The sequence below is a fragment of the Ranitomeya variabilis genome, chromosome 5, assembly GCF_051348905.1.
Source record: "Ranitomeya variabilis isolate aRanVar5 chromosome 5, aRanVar5.hap1, whole genome shotgun sequence".
NCBI classification, from domain to species: Eukaryota; Metazoa; Chordata; class Amphibia; order Anura; family Dendrobatidae; genus Ranitomeya; species Ranitomeya variabilis.
The window spans coordinates 593,014,133-593,033,491 of record NC_135236.1 but is presented as its reverse complement, the minus strand read 5'-3'; the positions used below and the strand labels follow the sequence as shown (position 1 = coordinate 593,033,491).

General features: G+C 34.0%; 12 non-coding genes across 12 annotated transcripts; all 12 read left to right on the top strand.

Moving 5' to 3' along the window:
• The first annotated feature begins 2,290 nt into the window (after positions 1 to 2,290).
• Positions 2,291 to 2,372, top strand: TRNAL-UAG (transfer RNA leucine (anticodon UAG)). Its single transcript has one exon. It is a non-coding gene; the product is annotated as a tRNA-Leu (tRNA).
• Positions 2,373 to 2,603: 231 nt separating this feature from the next.
• Positions 2,604 to 2,685, top strand: TRNAL-AAG (transfer RNA leucine (anticodon AAG)). Its single transcript has one exon. It is a non-coding gene; the product is annotated as a tRNA-Leu (tRNA).
• Positions 2,686 to 3,641: 956 nt separating this feature from the next.
• Positions 3,642 to 3,723, top strand: TRNAL-UAG (transfer RNA leucine (anticodon UAG)). Its single transcript has one exon. It is a non-coding gene; the product is annotated as a tRNA-Leu (tRNA).
• A 2,605-nt stretch (positions 3,724 to 6,328) lies between these two features.
• On the top strand, positions 6,329 to 6,410 carry TRNAL-UAG (transfer RNA leucine (anticodon UAG)). Its single transcript has one exon. It is a non-coding gene; the product is annotated as a tRNA-Leu (tRNA).
• Positions 6,411 to 6,641: 231 nt separating this feature from the next.
• Positions 6,642 to 6,723, top strand: TRNAL-AAG (transfer RNA leucine (anticodon AAG)). The gene has a single exon. It is a non-coding gene; the product is annotated as a tRNA-Leu (tRNA).
• Positions 6,724 to 9,328: 2,605 nt separating this feature from the next.
• TRNAL-AAG (transfer RNA leucine (anticodon AAG)) lies at positions 9,329 to 9,410 on the top strand. The gene has a single exon. It is a non-coding gene; the product is annotated as a tRNA-Leu (tRNA).
• Positions 9,411 to 11,702: 2,292 nt separating this feature from the next.
• Positions 11,703 to 11,784, top strand: TRNAL-UAG (transfer RNA leucine (anticodon UAG)). The gene has a single exon. It is a non-coding gene; the product is annotated as a tRNA-Leu (tRNA).
• A 231-nt stretch (positions 11,785 to 12,015) lies between these two features.
• TRNAL-AAG (transfer RNA leucine (anticodon AAG)) lies at positions 12,016 to 12,097 on the top strand. Its single transcript has one exon. It is a non-coding gene; the product is annotated as a tRNA-Leu (tRNA).
• A 956-nt stretch (positions 12,098 to 13,053) lies between these two features.
• TRNAL-UAG (transfer RNA leucine (anticodon UAG)) lies at positions 13,054 to 13,135 on the top strand. Its single transcript has one exon. It is a non-coding gene; the product is annotated as a tRNA-Leu (tRNA).
• Positions 13,136 to 13,366: 231 nt separating this feature from the next.
• TRNAL-AAG (transfer RNA leucine (anticodon AAG)) lies at positions 13,367 to 13,448 on the top strand. Its single transcript has one exon. It is a non-coding gene; the product is annotated as a tRNA-Leu (tRNA).
• A 3,941-nt stretch (positions 13,449 to 17,389) lies between these two features.
• On the top strand, positions 17,390 to 17,471 carry TRNAL-AAG (transfer RNA leucine (anticodon AAG)). The gene has a single exon. It is a non-coding gene; the product is annotated as a tRNA-Leu (tRNA).
• Positions 17,472 to 18,725: 1,254 nt separating this feature from the next.
• On the top strand, positions 18,726 to 18,807 carry TRNAL-AAG (transfer RNA leucine (anticodon AAG)). The gene has a single exon. It is a non-coding gene; the product is annotated as a tRNA-Leu (tRNA).
• Positions 18,808 to 19,359: the final 552 nt, after the last annotated feature.

Genomic DNA, 19,359 nt, shown 5'->3' with positions numbered 1-19,359 from the left:
ATTATGAGGTTTTGAGAACCCTTTGATCTAATTCTGAGGATTTTGTATTTCCATGAGTGTGTGCATTTCTGTTTTGGAAAAGACAGTTTTAGACTTTAGTTTAGAGACTTACCTAAATTTTAACAGACTTGTGGGTTCAAATGCCACTAGTATGAGTTCTTTTAAACCTTTTTATCTTATTCTTATAATTATGCTAACATGCAAAATTAGCATATGCTTTAAACCCACTGCTGCCAGTATTATGAGATCTTGAAATGTTTTTGTACTTATTCTTATGATTTTGCTAACATGCAAATTAGCATGTGATTTAATCTTCTTTTGTATTTGCATGATTTTCCAGTTTTCAGTTCAGATAAAGACTGTTGAAAGAATACTTGCTTTTTTCTAATGTTTAGAGACATGCCCATTCAAATCCCACTGCTGCCATTATTATGAGGTTTTGAGAACCCTTTGATCTAATTCTTATGATTTTGTATTTTCATGAGTGTGTTAATTTCTGTTTAGGAAGAGACAGGTGAAAGAATCTTTGATTTTTCCTATTGTTAAGAGACTTACCCATATTCCAACAGACTTGTGAGTTCAAATCCCACTGCTGCCACTAGTATGAGTTCTTTTAAACCTTTTTATCTCATTCTTATAATTATGCTAACATGCAAAATTAGCATATGCTTTAATCTCACTGCTGCCAGTATAATGAGATCTTGAAATGTTTTTGTACTTATTCTTATGATTTTGCTAGCATGCAAATTAGCATGTGATATAATCTTCTTTTGTATTTGTATGATTTAGCAGTTTTCAGTTAAGATAAAGACCGTTGATAGAATCTTTGTTTTTGCCTAATGTTTAGAGACATGCCCATTTTCCAAAATGTACTAATTTTAAATGTTGTCAAATGTACTTCACTTTCTCTAAGGAAGCTTAATTAACCATGCTGTTTAAGGTAGCATGGCCGAGTGGTCTAAGGTGCTGGATTTAGGCTTCAGTCTCTTTGGAGGCGTGGGTTCAAATCCCACTGCTGCCAACATATTGAGGTTTTGAAAACTTTTTCAGCTTATATTTATGATTTTGCTAATAGAAAAATTAGCATATTTTTGTATGAGTGCGTGCTTTGCTTTTTTGGAAAAGACAAAAGATAGAATCATTGCTTTTTCCTTTTTGTTTAGAGACCTATCCATTTTCCACAATGCACAAGTTTAAAATGTAGTCAGATACACTAAACTTACTCTAAGGAAGCTCTTTTAATGATGCATTAGGTAGCATGGCCGAGCGGTCTAAGGCGCTGGATTAAGGCTCCAGTCTCTTCGGAGGCGTGGGTTCAAATCCCGCTGCTGCTAGTATTATGAGGTTTTGAGAACCCTTTGATCTAATTCTGAGTATTTTGTATTTCCATGAGTGTGTGCATTTCTGTTTTGGAAAAGACAGTTGAAAGAATCATTGATTGTTCCTATTGTTTAGAGACTTACCTAAATTTTAACAGACTTGTGGGTTCAAATGCCACTAGTATGAGTTCTTTTAAACCTTTTTATCTTATTCTTATAATTATGCTAACATGCAAAATTAGCATATGCTTTAAACCCACTGCTGCCAGTATTATGAGATCTTGAAATGTTTTTGTACTTATTCTTATGATTTTGCTAACATGCAAATTAGCATGTGATTTAATCTTCTTTTGTATTTGCATGATTTTCCAGTTTTCAGTTCAGATAAAGACTGTTGAAAGAATCCTTGCTTTTTTCTAATGTTTAGAGACATGCCCATTCAAATCCCACTGCTGCCATTATTATGAGGTTTTGAGAACCCTTTGATCTAATTCTTATGATTTTGTATTTTCATGAGTGTGTTAATTTCTGTTTAGGAAAAGACAGTTGAAAGAATCATTGATTTTTCCTATTGTTAAGAGACTTACCCATACTCCAACAGACTTGTGAGTTCAAATCCCACTGCTGCCACTAGTATGAGTTCTTTTAAACCTTTTTATCTCATTCTTATAATTATGCTAACATGCAAAATTAGCATATGCTTTAATCTCACTGCTGCCAGTATTATGAGATCTTGAAATGTTTTTGTACTTATTCTTATGATTTTGCTAGCATGCAAATTAGCATGTGATATAATCTTCTTTTGTATTTGTATGATTTAGCAGTTTTCAGTTAAGATAAAGACCGTTGATAGAATCTTTGTTTTTGCCTAATGTTTAGAGACATGCCCATTTTCCAAAATGTACTAATTTTAAATGTTGTCAAATGTACTTCACTTTCTCTAAGGCAGCTTAATTAACCATGCTGTTTAAGGTAGCATGGCCGAGTGGTCTAAGGCGCTGGATTTAGGCTCCAGTCTCTTTGGAGGCGTGGGTTCAAATCCCACTGCTGCCAACATATTGAGGTTTTGAAAACCTTTTCAGCTTATATTTATGATTTTGCTAATAGAGAAATTAGCATATTTTTGTATGAGTGCGTGCTTTGCTTTTTTGGAAAAGACAAAAGATAGAATCATTGCTTTTTCCTTTTTGTTTAGAGACCTATCCATTTTCCACAATGCACAAGTTTAAAATGTAGTCAGATACACTAAACTTACTCTCAGGAAGCTCTTTTAATGATGCATTAGGTAGCATGGCCGAGCGGTCTAAGGCGCTGGATTAAGGCTCCAGTCTCTTTGGAGGCGTGGGTTCAAATCCCACTGCTGCCAGTATTATGAGGTTTTGAGAACCCTTTGATCTAATTCTGAGGATTTTGTATTTCCATGAGTGTGTGCATTTCTGTTTTGGAAAAGACAGTTGAAAGAATCATTGATTGTTCCTATTGTTTAGAGACTTACCTAAATTTTAACAGACTTGTGGGTTCAAATGCCACTAGTATGAGTTCTTTTAAACCTTTTTATCTTATTCTTATAATTATGCTAACATGCAAAATTAGCATATGCTTTAAACCCACTGCTGCCAGTATTATGAGATCTTGAAATGTTTTTGTACTTATTCTTATGATTTTGCTAACATGCAAATTAGCATGTGATTTAATCTTCTTTTGTATTTGCATGATTTTCCAGTTTTCAGTTCAGATAAAGACTGTTGAAAGAATCCTTGCTTTTTTCTAATGTTTAGAGACATGCCCATTCAAATCCCACTGCTGCCATTATTATGAGGTTTTGAGAACCCTTTGATCTAATTCTTATGATTTTGTATTTTCATGAGTGTGTTAATTTCTGTTTAGGAAAAGACAGTTGAAAGAATCATTGATTTTTCCTATTGTTAAGAGACTTACCCATATTCCAACAGACTTGTGAGTTCAAATCCCACTGCTGCCACTAGTATGAGTTCCTTTAAACCTTTTTATCTCATTCTTATAATTATGCTAACATGCAAAATTAGCATATGCTTTAATCTCACTGCTGCCAGTATTATGAGATCTTGAAATGTTTTTGTACTTATTCTTATGATTTTGCTAGCATGCAAATTAGCATGTGATATAATCTTCTTTTGTATTTGTATGATTTAGCAGTTTTCAGTTAAGATAAAGACCGTTGATAGAATCTTTGATTTTGCCTAATGTTTAGAGACATGCCCATTTTCCAAAATGTACTAATTTTAAATGTTGTCAAATGTACTTCACTTTCTCTAAGGAAGCTTAATTAACCATACTGTTTAAGGTAGCATGGCCGAGTGGTCTAAGGCGCTGGATTTAGGCTCCAGTCTCTTTGGAGGCGTGGGTTCAAATCCCACTGCTGCCAACATATTGAGGTTTTGAAAACCTTTTCAGCTTATATTTATGATTTTGCTAATAGAAAAATTAGCATATTTTTGTATGAGTGCGTGCTTTGCTTTTTTGGAAAAGACAAAAGATAGAATCATTGCTTTTTCCTTTTTGTTTAGAGACCTATCCATTTTCCACAATGCACAAGTTTAAAATGTAGTCAGATACACTAAACTTACTCTCAGGAAGCTCTTTTAATGATGCATTAGGTAGCATGGCCGAGCGGTCTAAGGCGCTGGATTAAGGCTCCAGTCTCTTTGGAGGCGTGGGTTCAAATCCCACTGCTGACAGTATTATGAGGTTTTGAGAACCCTTTGATCTAATTCTGAGGATTTTGTATTTCCATGAGTGTGTGCATTTCTGTTTTGGAAAAGACAGTTTTAGACTTTAGTTTAGAGACTTACCTAAATTTTAACAGACTTGTGGGTTCAAATGCCACTAGTATGAGTTCTTTTAAACCTTTTTATCTTATTCTTATAATTATGCTAACATGCAAAATTAGCATATGCTTTAAACCCACTGCTGCCAGTATTATGAGATCTTGAAATGTTTTTGTACTTATTCTTATGATTTTGCTAACATGCAAATTAGCATGTGATTTAATCTTCTTTTGTATTTGCATGATTTTCCAGTTTTCAGTTCAGATAAAGACTGTTGAAAGAATCCTTGCTTTTTTCTAATGTTTAGAGACATGCCCATTCAAATCCCACTGCTGCCATTATTATGAGGTTTTGAGAACCCTTTGATCTAATTCTTATGATTTTGTATTTTCATGAGTGTGTTAATTTCTGTTTAGGAAGAGACAGGTGAAAGAATCTTTGATTTTTCCTATTGTTAAGAGACTTACCCATATTCCAACAGACTTGTGAGTTCAAATCCCACTGCTGCCACTAGTATGAGTTCTTTTAAACCTTTTTATCTCATTCTTATAATTATGCTAACATGCAAAATTAGCATATGCTTTAATCTCACTGCTGCCAGTATAATGAGATCTTGAAATGTTTTTGTACTTATTCTTATGATTTTGCTAGCATGCAAATTAGCATGTGATATAATCTTCTTTTGTATTTGTATGATTTAGCAGTTTTAAGTTAAGATAAAGACCGTTGATAGAATCTTTGTTTTTGCCTAATGTTTAGAGACATGCCCATTTTCCAAAATGTACTAATTTTAAATGTTGTCAAATGTACTTCACTTTCTCTAAGGAAGCTTAATTAACCATGCTGTTTAAGGTAGCATGGCCGAGTGGTCTAAGGTGCTGGATTTAGGCTTCAGTCTCTTTGGAGGCGTGGGTTCAAATCCCACTGCTGCCAACATATTGAGGTTTTGAAAACTTTTTCAGCTTATATTTATGATTTTGCTAATAGAAAAATTAGCATATTTTTGTATGAGTGCGTGCTTTGCTTTTTTGGAAAAGACAAAAGATAGAATCATTGCTTTTTCCTTTTTGTTTAGAGACCTATCCATTTTCCACAATGCACAAGTTTAAAATGTAGTCAGATACACTAAACTTACTCTAAGGAAGCTCTTTTAATGATGCATTAGGTAGCATGGCCGAGCGGTCTAAGGCGCTGGATTAAGGCTCCAGTCTCTTCGGAGGCGTGGGTTCAAATCCCGCTGCTGCTAGTATTATGAGGTTTTGAGAACCCTTTGATCTAATTCTGAGTATTTTGTATTTCCATGAGTGTGTGCATTTCTGTTTTGGAAAAGACAGTTGAAAGAATCATTGATTGTTCCTATTGTTTAGAGACTTACCTAAATTTTAACAGACTTGTGGGTTCAAATGCCACTAGTATGAGTTCTTTTAAACCTTTTTATCTTATTCTTATAATTATGCTAACATGCAAAATTAGCATATGCTTTAAACCCACTGCTGCCAGTATTATGAGATCTTGAAATGTTTTTGTACTTATTCTTATGATTTTGCTAACATGCAAATTAGCATGTGATTTAATCTTCTTTTGTATTTGCATGATTTTCCAGTTTTCAGTTCAGATAAAGACTGTTGAAAGAATCCTTGCTTTTTTCTAATGTTTAGAGACATGCCCATTCAAATCCCACTGCTGCCATTATTATGAGGTTTTGAGAACCCTTTGATCTAATTCTTATGATTTTGTATTTTCATGAGTGTGTTAATTTCTGTTTAGGAAAAGACAGTTGAAAGAATCATTGATTTTTCCTATTGTTAAGAGACTTACCCATATTCCAACAGACTTGTGAGTTCAAATCCCACTGCTGCCACTAGTATGAGTTCTTTTAAACCTTTTTATCTCATTCTTATAATTATGCTAACATGCAAAATTAGCATATGCTTTAATCTCACTGCTGCCAGTATTATGAGATCTTGAAATGTTTTTGTACTTATTCTTATGATTTTGCTAGCATGCAAATTAGCATGTGATATAATCTTCTTTTGTATTTGTATGATTTAGCAGTTTTCAGTTAAGATAAAGACCGTTGATAGAATCTTTGTTTTTGCCTAATGTTTAGAGACATGCCCATTTTCCAAAATGTACTAATTTTAAATGTTGTCAAATGTACTTCACTTTCTCTAAGGCAGCTTAATTAACCATGCTGTTTAAGGTAGCATGGCCGAGTGGTCTAAGGCGCTGGATTTAGGCTCCAGTCTCCTTGGAGGCGTGGGTTCAAATCCCACTGCTGCCAACATATTGAGGTTTTGAAAACCTTTTCAGCTTATATTTATGATTTTGCTAATAGAGAAATTAGCATATTTTTGTATGAGTGCGTGCTTTGCTTTTTTGGAAAAGACAAAAGATAGAATCATTGCTTTTTCCTTTTTGTTTAGAGACCTATCCATTTTCCACAATGCACAAGTTTAAAATGTAGTCAGATACACTAAACTTACTCTCAGGAAGCTCTTTTAATGATGCATTAGGTAGCATGGCCGAGCGGTCTAAGGCGCTGGATTAAGGCTCCAGTCTCTTTGGAGGCGTGGGTTCAAATCCCACTGCTGCCAGTATTATGAGGTTTTGAGAACCCTTTGATCTAATTCTGAGGATTTTGTATTTCCATGAGTGTGTGCATTTCTGTTTTGGAAAAGACAGTTTTAGACTTTAGTTTAGAGACTTACCTAAATTTTAACAGACTTGTGGGTTCAAATGCCACTAGTATGAGTTCTTTTAAACCTTTTTATCTTATTGTTATAATTATGCTAACATGCAAAATTAGCATATGCTTTAAACCCACTGCTGCCAGTATTATGAGATCTTGAAATGTTTTTGTACTTATTCTTATGATTTTGCTAACATGCAAATTAGCATGTGATTTAATCTTCTTTTGTATTTGCATGATTTTCCAGTTTTCAGTTCAGATAAAGACTGTTGAAAGAATCCTTGCTTTTTTCTAATGTTTAGAGACATGCCCATTCAAATCCCACTGCTGCCATTATTATGAGGTTTTGAGAACCCTTTGATCTAATTCTTATGATTTTGTATTTTCATGAGTGTGTTAATTTCTGTTTAGGAAGAGACAGGTGAAAGAATCTTTGATTTTTCCTATTGTTAAGAGACTTACCCATATTCCAACAGACTTGTGAGTTCAAATCCCACTGCTGCCACTAGTATGAGTTCTTTTAAACCTTTTTATCTCATTCTTATAATTATGCTAACATGCAAAATTAGCATATGCTTTAATCTCACTGCTGCCAGTATAATGAGATCTTGAAATGTTTTTGTACTTATTCTTATGATTTTGCTAGCATGCAAATTAGCATGTGATATAATCTTCTTTTGTATTTGTATGATTTAGCAGTTTTCAGTTAAGATAAAGACCGTTGATAGAATCTTTGTTTTTGCCTAATGTTTAGAGACATGCCCATTTTCCAAAATGTACTAATTTTAAATGTTGTCAAATGTACTTCACTTTCTCTAAGGAAGCTTAATTAACCATGCTGTTTAAGGTAGCATGGCCGAGTGGTCTAAGGCGCTGGATTTAGGCTTCAGTCTCTTTGGAGGCGTGGGTTCAAATCCCACTGCTGCCAACATATTGAGGTTTTGAAAACTTTTTCAGCTTATATTTATGATTTTGCTAATAGAAAAATTAGCATATTTTTGTATGAGTGCGTGCTTTGCTTTTTTGGAAAAGACAAAAGATAGAATCATTGCTTTTTCCTTTTTGTTTAGAGACCTATCCATTTTCCACAATGCACAAGTTTAAAATGTAGTCAGATACACTAAACTTACTCTAAGGAAGCTCTTTTAATGATGCATTAGGTAGCATGGCCGAGCGGTCTAAGGCGCTGGATTAAGGCTCCAGTCTCTTCGGAGGCGTGGGTTCAAATCCCGCTGCTGCTAGTATTATGAGGTTTTGAGAACCCTTTGATCTAATTCTGAGTATTTTGTATTTCCATGAGTGTGTGCATTTCTGTTTTGGAAAAGACAGTTGAAAGAATCATTGATTGTTCCTATTGTTTAGAGACTTACCTAAATTTTAACAGACTTGTGGGTTCAAATGCCACTAGTATGAGTTCTTTTAAACCTTTTTATCTTATTCTTATAATTATGCTAACATGCAAAATTAGCATATGCTTTAAACCCACTGCTGCCAGTATTATGAGATCTTGAAATGTTTTTGTACTTATTCTTATGATTTTGCTAACATGCAAATTAGCATGTGATTTAATCTTCTTTTGTATTTGCATGATTTTCCAGTTTTCAGTTCAGATAAAGACTGTTGAAAGAATCCTTGCTTTTTTCTAATGTTTAGAGACATGCCCATTCAAATCCCACTGCTGCCATTATTATGAGGTTTTGAGAACCCTTTGATCTAATTCTTATGATTTTGTATTTTCATGAGTGTGTTAATTTCTGTTTAGGAAAAGACAGTTGAAAGAATCATTGATTTTTCCTATTGTTAAGAGACTTACCCATATTCCAACAGACTTGTGAGTTCAAATCCCACTGCTGCCACTAGTATGAGTTCTTTTAAACCTTTTTATCTCATTCTTATAATTATGCTAACATGCAAAATTAGCATATGCTTTAATCTCACTGCTGCCAGTATTATGAGATCTTGAAATGTTTTTGTACTTATTCTTATGATTTTGCTAGCATGCAAATTAGCATGTGATATAATCTTCTTTTGTATTTGTATGATTTAGCAGTTTTCAGTTAAGATAAAGACCGTTGATAGAATCTTTGTTTTTGCCTAATGTTTAGAGACATGCCCATTTTCCAAAATGTACTAATTTTAAATGTTGTCAAATGTACTTCACTTTCTCTAAGGAAGCTTAATTAACCATGCTGTTTAAGGTAGCATGGCCGAGTGGTCTAAGGCGCTGGATTTAGGCTCCAGTCTCTTTGGAGGCGTGGGTTCAACTCCCACTGCTGCCAACATATTGAGGTTTTAAAAACCTTTTCAGCTTATATTTATGATTTTGCTAATAGAAAAATTAGCATATTTTTGTATGAGTGCGTGCTTTGCTTTTTTGGAAAAGACAAAAGATAGAATCATTGCTTTTTCCTTTTTGTTTAGAGACCTATCCATTTTCCACAATGCACAAGTTTAAAATGTAGTCAGATACACTAAACTTACTCTCAGGAAGCTCTTTTAATGATGCATTAGGTAGCATGGCCGAGCGGTCTAAGGCGCTGGATTAAGGCTCCAGTCTCTTTGGAGGCGTGGGTTCAAATCCCACTGCTGCCAGTATTATGAGGTTTTGAGAACCCTTTGATCTAATTCTGAGGATTTTGTATTTCCATGAGTGTGTGCATTTCTGTTTTGGAAAAGACAGTTTTAGACTTTAGTTTAGAGACTTACCTAAATTTTAACAGACTTGTGGGTTCAAATGCCACTAGTATGAGTTCTTTTAAACCTTTTTATCTTATTCTTATAATTATGCTAACATGCAAAATTAGCATATGCTTTAAACCCACTGCTGCCAGTATTATGAGATCTTGAAATGTTTTTGTACTTATTCTTATGATTTTGCTAACATGCAAATTAGCATGTGATTTAATCTTCTTTTGTATTTGCATGATTTTCCAGTTTTCAGTTCAGATAAAGACTGTTGAAAGAATACTTGCTTTTTTCTAATGTTTAGAGACATGCCCATTCAAATCCCACTGCTGCCATTATTATGAGGTTTTGAGAACCCTTTGATCTAATTCTTATGATTTTGTATTTTCATGAGTGTGTTAATTTCTGTTTAGGAAGAGACAGGTGAAAGAATCTTTGATTTTTCCTATTGTTAAGAGACTTACCCATATTCCAACAGACTTGTGAGTTCAAATCCCACTGCTGCCACTAGTATGAGTTCTTTTAAACCTTTTTATCTCATTCTTATAATTATGCTAACATGCAAAATTAGCATATGCTTTAATCTCACTGCTGCCAGTATAATGAGATCTTGAAATGTTTTTGTACTTATTCTTATGATTTTGCTAGCATGCAAATTAGCATGTGATATAATCTTCTTTTGTATTTGTATGATTTAGCAGTTTTCAGTTAAGATAAAGACCGTTGATAGAATCTTTGTTTTTGCCTAATGTTTAGAGACATGCCCATTTTCCAAAATGTACTAATTTTAAATGTTGTCAAATGTACTTCACTTTCTCTAAGGAAGCTTAATTAACCATGCTGTTTAAGGTAGCATGGCCGAGTGGTCTAAGGTGCTGGATTTAGGCTTCAGTTTCTTTGGAGGCGTGGGTTCAAATCCCACTGCTGCCAACATATTGAGGTTTTGAAAACTTTTTCAGCTTATATTTATGATTTTGCTAATAGAAAAATTAGCATATTTTTGTATGAGTGCGTGCTTTGCTTTTTTGGAAAAGACAAAAGATAGAATCATTGCTTTTTCCTTTTTGTTTAGAGACCTATCCATTTTCCACAATGCACAAGTTTAAAATGTAGTCAGATACACTAAACTTACTCTAAGGAAGCTCTTTTAATGATGCATTAGGTAGCATGGCCGAGCGGTCTAAGGCGCTGGATTAAGGCTCCAGTCTCTTCGGAGGCGTGGGTTCAAATCCCGCTGCTGCTAGTATTATGAGGTTTTGAGAACCCTTTGATCTAATTCTGAGTATTTTGTATTTCCATGAGAGTGTGCATTTCTGTTTTGGAAAAGACAGTTGAAAGAATCATTGATTGTTCCTATTGTTTAGAGACTTACCTAAATTTTAACAGACTTGTGGGTTCAAATGCCACTAGTATGAGTTCTTTTAAACCTTTTTATCTTATTCTTATAATTATGCTAACATGCAAAATTAGCATATGCTTTAAACCCACTGCTGCCAGTATTATGAGATCTTGAAATGTTTTTGTACTTATTCTTATGATTTTGCTAACATGCAAATTAGCATGTGATTTAATCTTCTTTTGTATTTGCATGATTTTCCAGTTTTCAGTTCAGATAAAGACTGTTGAAAGAATCCTTGCTTTTTTCTAATGTTTAGAGACATGCCCATTCAAATCCCACTGCTGCCATTATTATGAGGTTTTGAGAACCCTTTGATCTAATTCTTATGATTTTGTATTTTCATGAGTGTGTTAATTTCTGTTTAGGAAAAGACAGTTGAAAGAATCATTGATTTTTCCTATTGTTAAGAGACTTACCCATATTCCAACAGACTTGTGAGTTCAAATCCCACTGCTGCCACTAGTATGAGTTCTTTTAAACCTTTTTATCTCATTCTTATAATTATGCTAACATGCAAAATTAGCATATGCTTTAATCTCACTGCTGCCAGTATTATGAGATCTTGAAATGTTTTTGTACTTATTCTTATGATTTTGCTAGCATGCAAATTAGCATGTGATATAATCTTCTTTTGTATTTGTATGATTTAGCAGTTTTCAGTTAAGATAAAGACCGTTGATAGAATCTTTGTTTTTGCCTAATGTTTAGAGACATGCCCATTTTCCAAAATGTACTAATTTTAAATGTTGTCAAATGTACTTCACTTTCTCTAAGGCAGCTTAATTAACCATGCTGTTTAAGGTAGCATGGCCGAGTGGTCTAAGGCGCTGGATTTAGGCTCCAGTCTCTTTGGAGGCGTGGGTTCAAATCCCACTGCTGCCAACATATTGAGGTTTTGAAAACCTTTTCAGCTTATATTTATGATTTTGCTAATAGAGAAATTAGCATATTTTTGTATGAGTGCGTGCTTTGCTTTTTTGGAAAAGACAAAAGATAGAATCATTGCTTTTTCCTTTTTGTTTAGAGACCTATCCATTTTCCACAATGCACAAGTTTAAAATGTAGTCAGATACACTAAACTTACTCTCAGGAAGCTCTTTTAATGATGCATTAGGTAGCATGGCCGAGCGGTCTAAGGCGCTGGATTAAGGCTCCAGTCTCTTTGGAGGCGTGGGTTCAAATCCCACTGCTGCCAGTATTATGAGGTTTTGAGAACCCTTTGATCTAATTCTGAGGATTTTGTATTTCCATGAGTGTGTGCATTTCTGTTTTGGAAAAGACAGTTGAAAGAATCATTGATTGTTCCTATTGTTTAGAGACTTACCTACATTTTAACAGACTTGTGGGTTCAAATGCCACTAGTATGAGTTATTTTAAACCTTTTTATCTTATTCTTATAATAATGCTAACATGCAAAATTAGCATATGCTTTAAACCCACTGCTGCCAGTATTATGAGATCTTGAAATGTTTTTGTACTTATTCTTATGATTTTGCTAACATGCAAATTAGCATGTGATTTAATCTTCTTTTGTATTTGCATGATTTTGCAGTTTTCAGTTCAGATAAAGACTGTTGATAGAATCCTTGCTTTTTTCTAATGTTTAGAGACATGCCCATTCAAATCCCACTGCTGCCAGTATTATGAGGTTTTGAGAACCCTTTGATCTAATTCTTATGATTTTGTATTTTCATGAGTGTGTTAATTTCTGTTTAGGAAAAGACAGTTGAAAGAATCATTGATTTTTCCTATTGTTAAGAGACTTACCCATATTCCAACAGACTTGTGAGTTCAAATCCCACTGCTGCCACTAGTATGAGTTCTCTTAAACCTTTTTATCTCATTCTTATAATTATGCTAACATGCAAAATTAGCATATGCTTTAATCTCACTGCTGCCAGTATTATGAGATCTTGAAATGTTTTTGTACTTATTCTTATGATTTTGCTAGCATGCAAATTAGCATGTGATATAATCTTCTTTTGTATTTGTATGATTTAGCAGTTTTCAGTTAAGATAAAGACCGTTGATAGAATCTTTGTTTTTGCCTAATGTTTAGAGACATGCCCATTTTCCAAAATGTACTAATTTTAAATGTTGTCAAATGTACTTCACTTTCTCTAAGGCAGCTTAATTAACCATGCTGTTTAAGGTAGCATGGCCGAGTGGTCTAAGGCGCTGGATTTAGGCTCCAGTCTCTTTGGAGGCGTGGGTTCAAATCCCACTGCTGCCAACATATTGAGGTTTTGAAAACCTTTTCAGCTTATATTTATGATTTTGCTAATAGAGAAATTAGCATATTTTTGTATGAGTGCGTGCTTTGCTTTTTTGGAAAAGACAAAAGATAGAATCATTGCTTTTTCCTTTTTGTTTAGAGACCTATCCATTTTCCACAATGCACAAGTTTAAAATGTAGTCAGATACACTAAACTTACTCTCAGGAAGCTCTTTTAATGATGCATTAGGTAGCATGGCCGAGCGGTCTAAGGCGCTGGATTAAGGCTCCAGTCTCTTTGGAGGCGTGGGTTCAAATCCCACTGCTGCCAGTATTATGAGGTTTTGAGAACCCTTTGATCTAATTCTGAGGATTTTGTATTTCCATGAGTGTGTGCATTTCTGTTTTGGAAAAGACAGTTTTAGACTTTAGTTTAGAGACTTACCTAAATTTTAACAGACTTGTGGGTTCAAATGCCACTAGTATGAGTTCTTTTAAACCTTTTTATCTTATTCTTATAATTATGCTAACATGCAAAATTAGCATATGCTTTAAACCCACTGCTGCCAGTATTATGAGATCTTGAAATGTTTTTGTACTTATTCTTATGATTTTGCTAACATGCAAATTAGCATGTGATTTAATCTTCTTTTGTATTTGCATGATTTTCCAGTTTTCAGTTTAGATAAAGACTGTTGAAAGAATCCTTGCTTTTTTCTAATGTTTAGAGACATGCCCATTCAAATCCCACTGCTGCCATTATTATGAGGTTTTGAGAACCCTTTGATCTAATTCTTATGATTTTGTATTTTCATGAGTGTGTTAATTTCTGTTTAGGAAGAGACAGGTGAAAGAATCTTTGATTTTTCCTATTGTTAAGAGACTTACCCATATTCCAACAGACTTGTGAGTTCAAATCCCACTGCTGCCACTAGTATGAGTTCTTTTAAACCTTTTTATCTCATTCTTATAATTATGCTAACATGCAAAATTAGCATATGCTTTAATCTCACTGCTGCCAGTATAATGAGATCTTGAAATGTTTTTGTACTTATTCTTATGATTTTGCTAGCATGCAAATTAGCATGTGATATAATCTTCTTTTGTATTTGTATGATTTAGCAGTTTTCAGTTAAGATAAAGACCGTTGATAGAATCTTTGTTTTTGCCTAATGTTTAGAGACATGCCCATTTTCCAAAATGTACTAATTTTAAATGTTGTCAAATGTACTTCACTTTCTCTAAGGCAGCTTAATTAACCATGCTGTTTAAGGTAGCATGGCCGAGTGGTCTAAGGCGCTGGATTTAGGCTTCAGTCTCTTTGGAGGCGTGGGTTCAAATCCCACTGCTGCCAACATATTGAGGGTTTGAAAACTTTTTCAGCTTATATTTATGATTTTGCTAATAGAAAAATTAGCATATTTTTGTATGAGTGCGTGCTTTGCTTTTTTGGAAAAGACAAAAGATAGAATCATTGCTTTTTCCTTTTTGTTTAGAGACCTATCCATTTTCCACAATGCACAAGTTTAAAATGTAGTCAGATACACTAAACTTACTCTAAGGAAGCTCTTTTAATGATGCATTAGGTAGCATGGCCGAGCGGTCTAAGGCGCTGGATTAAGGCTCCAGTCTCTTCGGAGGCGTGGGTTCAAATCCCGCTGCTGCTAGTTTTATGAGGTTTTGAGAACCCTTTGATCTAATTCTGAGTATTTTGTATTTCCATGAGTGTGTGCATTTCTGTTTTGGAAAAGACAGTTGAAAGAATCATTGATTGTTCCTATTGTTTAGAGACTTACCTAAATTTTAACAGACTTGTGGGTTCAAATGCCACTAGTATGAGTTCTTTTAAACCTTTTTATCTTATTCTTATAATTATGCTAACATGCAAAATTAGCATATGCTTTAAACCCACTGCTGCCAGTATTATGAGATCTTGAAATGGTTTTGTACTTATTCTTATGATTTTGCTAACATGCAAATTAGCATGTGATTTAATCTTCTTTTGTATTTGCATGATTTTCCAGTTTTCAGTTCAGATAAAGACTGTTGAAAGAATCCTTGCTTTTTTCTAATGTTTAGAGACATGCCCATTCAAATCCCACTGCTGCCATTATTATGAGGTTTTGAGAACCCTTTGATCTAATTCTTATGATTTTGTATTTTCATGAGTGTGTTAATTTCTGTTTAGGAAAAGACAGTTGAAAGAATCATTGATTTTTCCTATTGTTAAGAGACTTACCCATATTCCAACAGACTTGTGAGTTCAAATCCCACTGCTGCCACTAGTATGAGTTCTTTTAAACCTTTTTATCTCATTCTTATAATTATGCTAACATGCAAAATTAGCATATGCTTTAATCTCACTGCTGCCAGTATTATGAGATCTTGAAATGTTTTTGTACTTATTCTTATGATTTTGCTAGCATGCAAATTAGCATGTGATATAATCTTCTTTTGTATTTGTATGATTTAGCAGTTTTCAGTTAAGATAAAGACCGTTGATAGAATCTTTGTTTTTGCCTAATGTTTAGAGACATGCCCATTTTCCAAAATGTACTAATTTTAAATGTTGTCAAATGTACTTCACTTTCTCTAAGGAAGCTTAATTAACCATACTGTTTAAGGTAGCATGGCCGAGTGGTCTAAGGTGCTGGATTTAGGCTCCAGTCTCTTTGGAGGCGTGGGTTCAAATCCCACTGCTGCCAACATATTGAGGTTTTGAAAACCTTTTCAGCTTATATTTATGATTTTGCTAATAGAAAAATTAGCATATTTTTGTATGAGTGCGTGCTTTGCTTTTTTGGAAAAGACAAAAGATAGAATCATTGCTTTTTCCTTTTTGTTTAGAGACCTATCCATTTTCCACAATGCACAAGTTTAAAATGTAGTCAGATACACTAAACTTACTCTCAGGAAGCTCTTTTAATGATGCATTAGGTAGCATGGCCGAGCGGTCTAAGGCGCTGGATTAAGGCTCCAGTCTCTTTGGAGGCGTGGGTTCAAATCCCACTGCTGACAGTATTATGAGGTTTTGAGAACCCTTTGATCTAATTCTGAGGATTTTGTATTTCCATGAGTGTGTGCATTTCTGTTTTGGAAAAGACAGTTTTAGACTTTAGTTTAGAGACTTACCTAAATTTTAACAGACTTGTGGGTTCAAATGCAACTAGTATGAGTTCTTTTAAACCTTTTTATCTTATTCTTATAATTATGCTAACATGCAAAATTAGCATATGCTTTAAACCCACTGCTGCCAGTATTATGAGATCTTGAAATGTTTTTGTACTTATTCTTATGATTTTGCTAACATGCAAATTAGCATGTGATTTAATCTTCTTTTGTATTTGCATGATTTTCCAGTTTTCAGTTCAGATAAAGACTGTTGAAAGAATCCTTGCTTTTTTCTAATGTTTAGAGACATGCCCATTCAAATCCCACTGCTGCCATTATTATGAGGTTTTGAGAACCCTTTGATCTAATTCTTATGATTTTGTATTTTCATGAGAGTGTTAATTTCTGTTTAGGAAATGACAGTTGAAAGAATCATTGATTTTTCCTATTGTTAAGAGACTTACCCATATTCCAACAGACTTGTGAGTTCAAATCCCACTGCTGCCACTAGTATGAGTTCTTTTAAACCTTTTTATCTCATTCTTATAATTATGCTAACATGCAAAATTAGCATATGCTTTAATCTCACTGCTGCCAGTATTATGAGATCTTGAAATGTTTTTGTACTTATTCTTATGATTTTGCTAGCATGCAAATTAGCATGTGATATAATCTTCTTTTGTATTTGTATGATTTAGCAGTTTTCAGTTAAGATAAAGACCGTTGATAGAATCTTTGTTTTTGCCTAATGTTTAGAGACATGCCCATTTTCCAAAATGTACTAATTTTAAATGTTGTCAAATGTACTTCACTTTCTCTAAGGAAGCTTAATTTACCATGCTGTTTAAGGTAGCATGGCCGAGTGGTCTAAGGCGCTGGATTTAGGCTCCAGTCTCTTTGGAGGCGTGGGTTCAAATCCCACTGCTGCTAACATATTGAGGTTTTGAAAACCTTTTCAGCTTATATTTATGATTTTGCTAATAGAAAAATTAGCATATTTTTGTATGAGTGCGTGCTTTGCTTTTTTGGAAAAGACAAAAGATAGAATCATTGCTTTTTCCTTTTTGTTTAGAGACCTATCCATTTTCCACAATTCACAAGTTTAAAATGTAGTCAGATACACTAAACTTACTCTCAGGAAGCTCTTTTAATGATGCATTAGGTAGCATGGCCGAGCGGTCTAAGGCGCTGGATTAAGGCTCCAGTCTCTTTGGAGGCGTGGGTTCAAATCCCACTGCTGCCAGTATTATGAGGTTTTGAGAACCCTTTGATCTAATTCTGAGGATTTTGTATTTCCATGAGTGTGTGCATGACTGTTTTGGAAAAGACAGTTTTAGACTTTAGTTTAGAGACTTACCTAAATTTTAACAGACTTGTGGGTTCAAATGCCACTAGTATGAGTTCTTTTAAACCTTTTTATCTTATTCTTATAATTATGCTAACATGCAAAATTAGCATATGCTTTAAACCCACTGCTGCCAGTATTATGAGATCTTGAAATGTTTTTGTACTTATTCTTATGATTTTGCTAACATGCAAATTAGCATGTGATTTAATCTTCTTTTGTATTTGCATGATTTTCCAGTTTTCAGTTCAGATAAAGACTGTTGAAAGAATCCTTGCTTTTTTCTAATGTTTAGAGACATGCCCATTCAAATCCCACTGCTGCCATTATTATGAGGTTTTGAGAACCCTTTGATCTAATTCTTATGATTTTGTATTTTCATGAGTGTGTTAATTTCTGTTTAGGAAGAGACAGGTGAAAGAATCTTTGATTTTTCCTATTGTTAAGAGACTTACCCATATTCCAACAGACTTGTGAGTTCAAATCCCACTGCTGCCACTAGTATGAGTTCTTTTAAACCTTTTTATCTCATTCTTATAATTATGCTAACATGCAAAATTAGCATATGCTTTAATCTCACTGCTGCCAGTATTATGAGATCTTGAAATGTTTTTGTACTTATTCTTATGATTTTGCTAGCATGCAAATTAGCATGTGATATAATCTTCTTTTGTATTTGTATGATTTAGCAGTTTTCAGTTAAGATAAAGACCGTTGATAGAATCTTTGTTTTTGCCTAATGTTTAGAGACATGCCCATTTTCCAAAATGTACTAATTTTAAATGTTGTCAAATGTACTTCACTTTCTCTAAGGAAGCTTAATTAACCATGCTGTTTAAGGTAGCATGGCCGAGTGGTCTAAGGCGCTGGATTTAGGCTCCAGTCTCTTTGGAGGCGTGGGTTCAAATCTCACTGCTGCTAACATATTGAGGTTTTGAAAACCTTTTCAGCTTATATTTATGATTTTGCTAATAGAAAAATTAGCATATTTTTGTATGAGTGCGTGCTTTGCTTTTTTGGAAAAGACAAAAGATAGAATCATTGCTTTTTCCTTTTTGTTTAGAGACCTATCCATTTTCCACAATTCACAAGTTTAAAATGTAGTCAGATACACTAAACTTACTCTCAGGAAGCTCTTTTAATGATGCATTAGGTAGCATGGCCGAGCGGTCTAAGGCGCTGGATTAAGGCTCCAGTCTCTTTGGAGGCGTGGGTTCAAATCCCACTGCTGCCAGTATTATGAGGTTTTGAGAACCCTTTGATCTAATTCTGAGGATTTTGTATTTCCATGAGTGTGTGCATTTCTGTTTTGGAAAAGACAGTTTTAGACTTTAGTTTAGAGACTTACCTAAATTTTAACAGACTTGTGGGTTCAAATGCCACTAGTATGAGTTCTTTTAAACCTTTTTATCTTATTCTTATAATTATGCTAACATGCAAAATTAGCATATGCTTTAAACCCACTGCTGCCAGTATTATGAGATCTTGAAATGGTTTTGTACTTATTCTTATGATTTTGCTAACATGCAAATTAGCATGTGATTTAATCTTCTTTTGTATTTGCATGATTTTCCAGTTTTCAGTTCAGATAAAGACTGTTGAAAGAATCCTTGCTTTTTTCTAATGTTTAGAGACATGCCCATTCAAATCCCACTGCTGCCATTATTATGAGGTTTTGAGAACCCTTTGATCTAATTCTTATGATTTTGTATTTTCATGAGTGTGTTAATTTCTGTTTAGGAAAAGACAGTTGAAAGAATCATTGATTTTTCCTATTGTTAAGAGA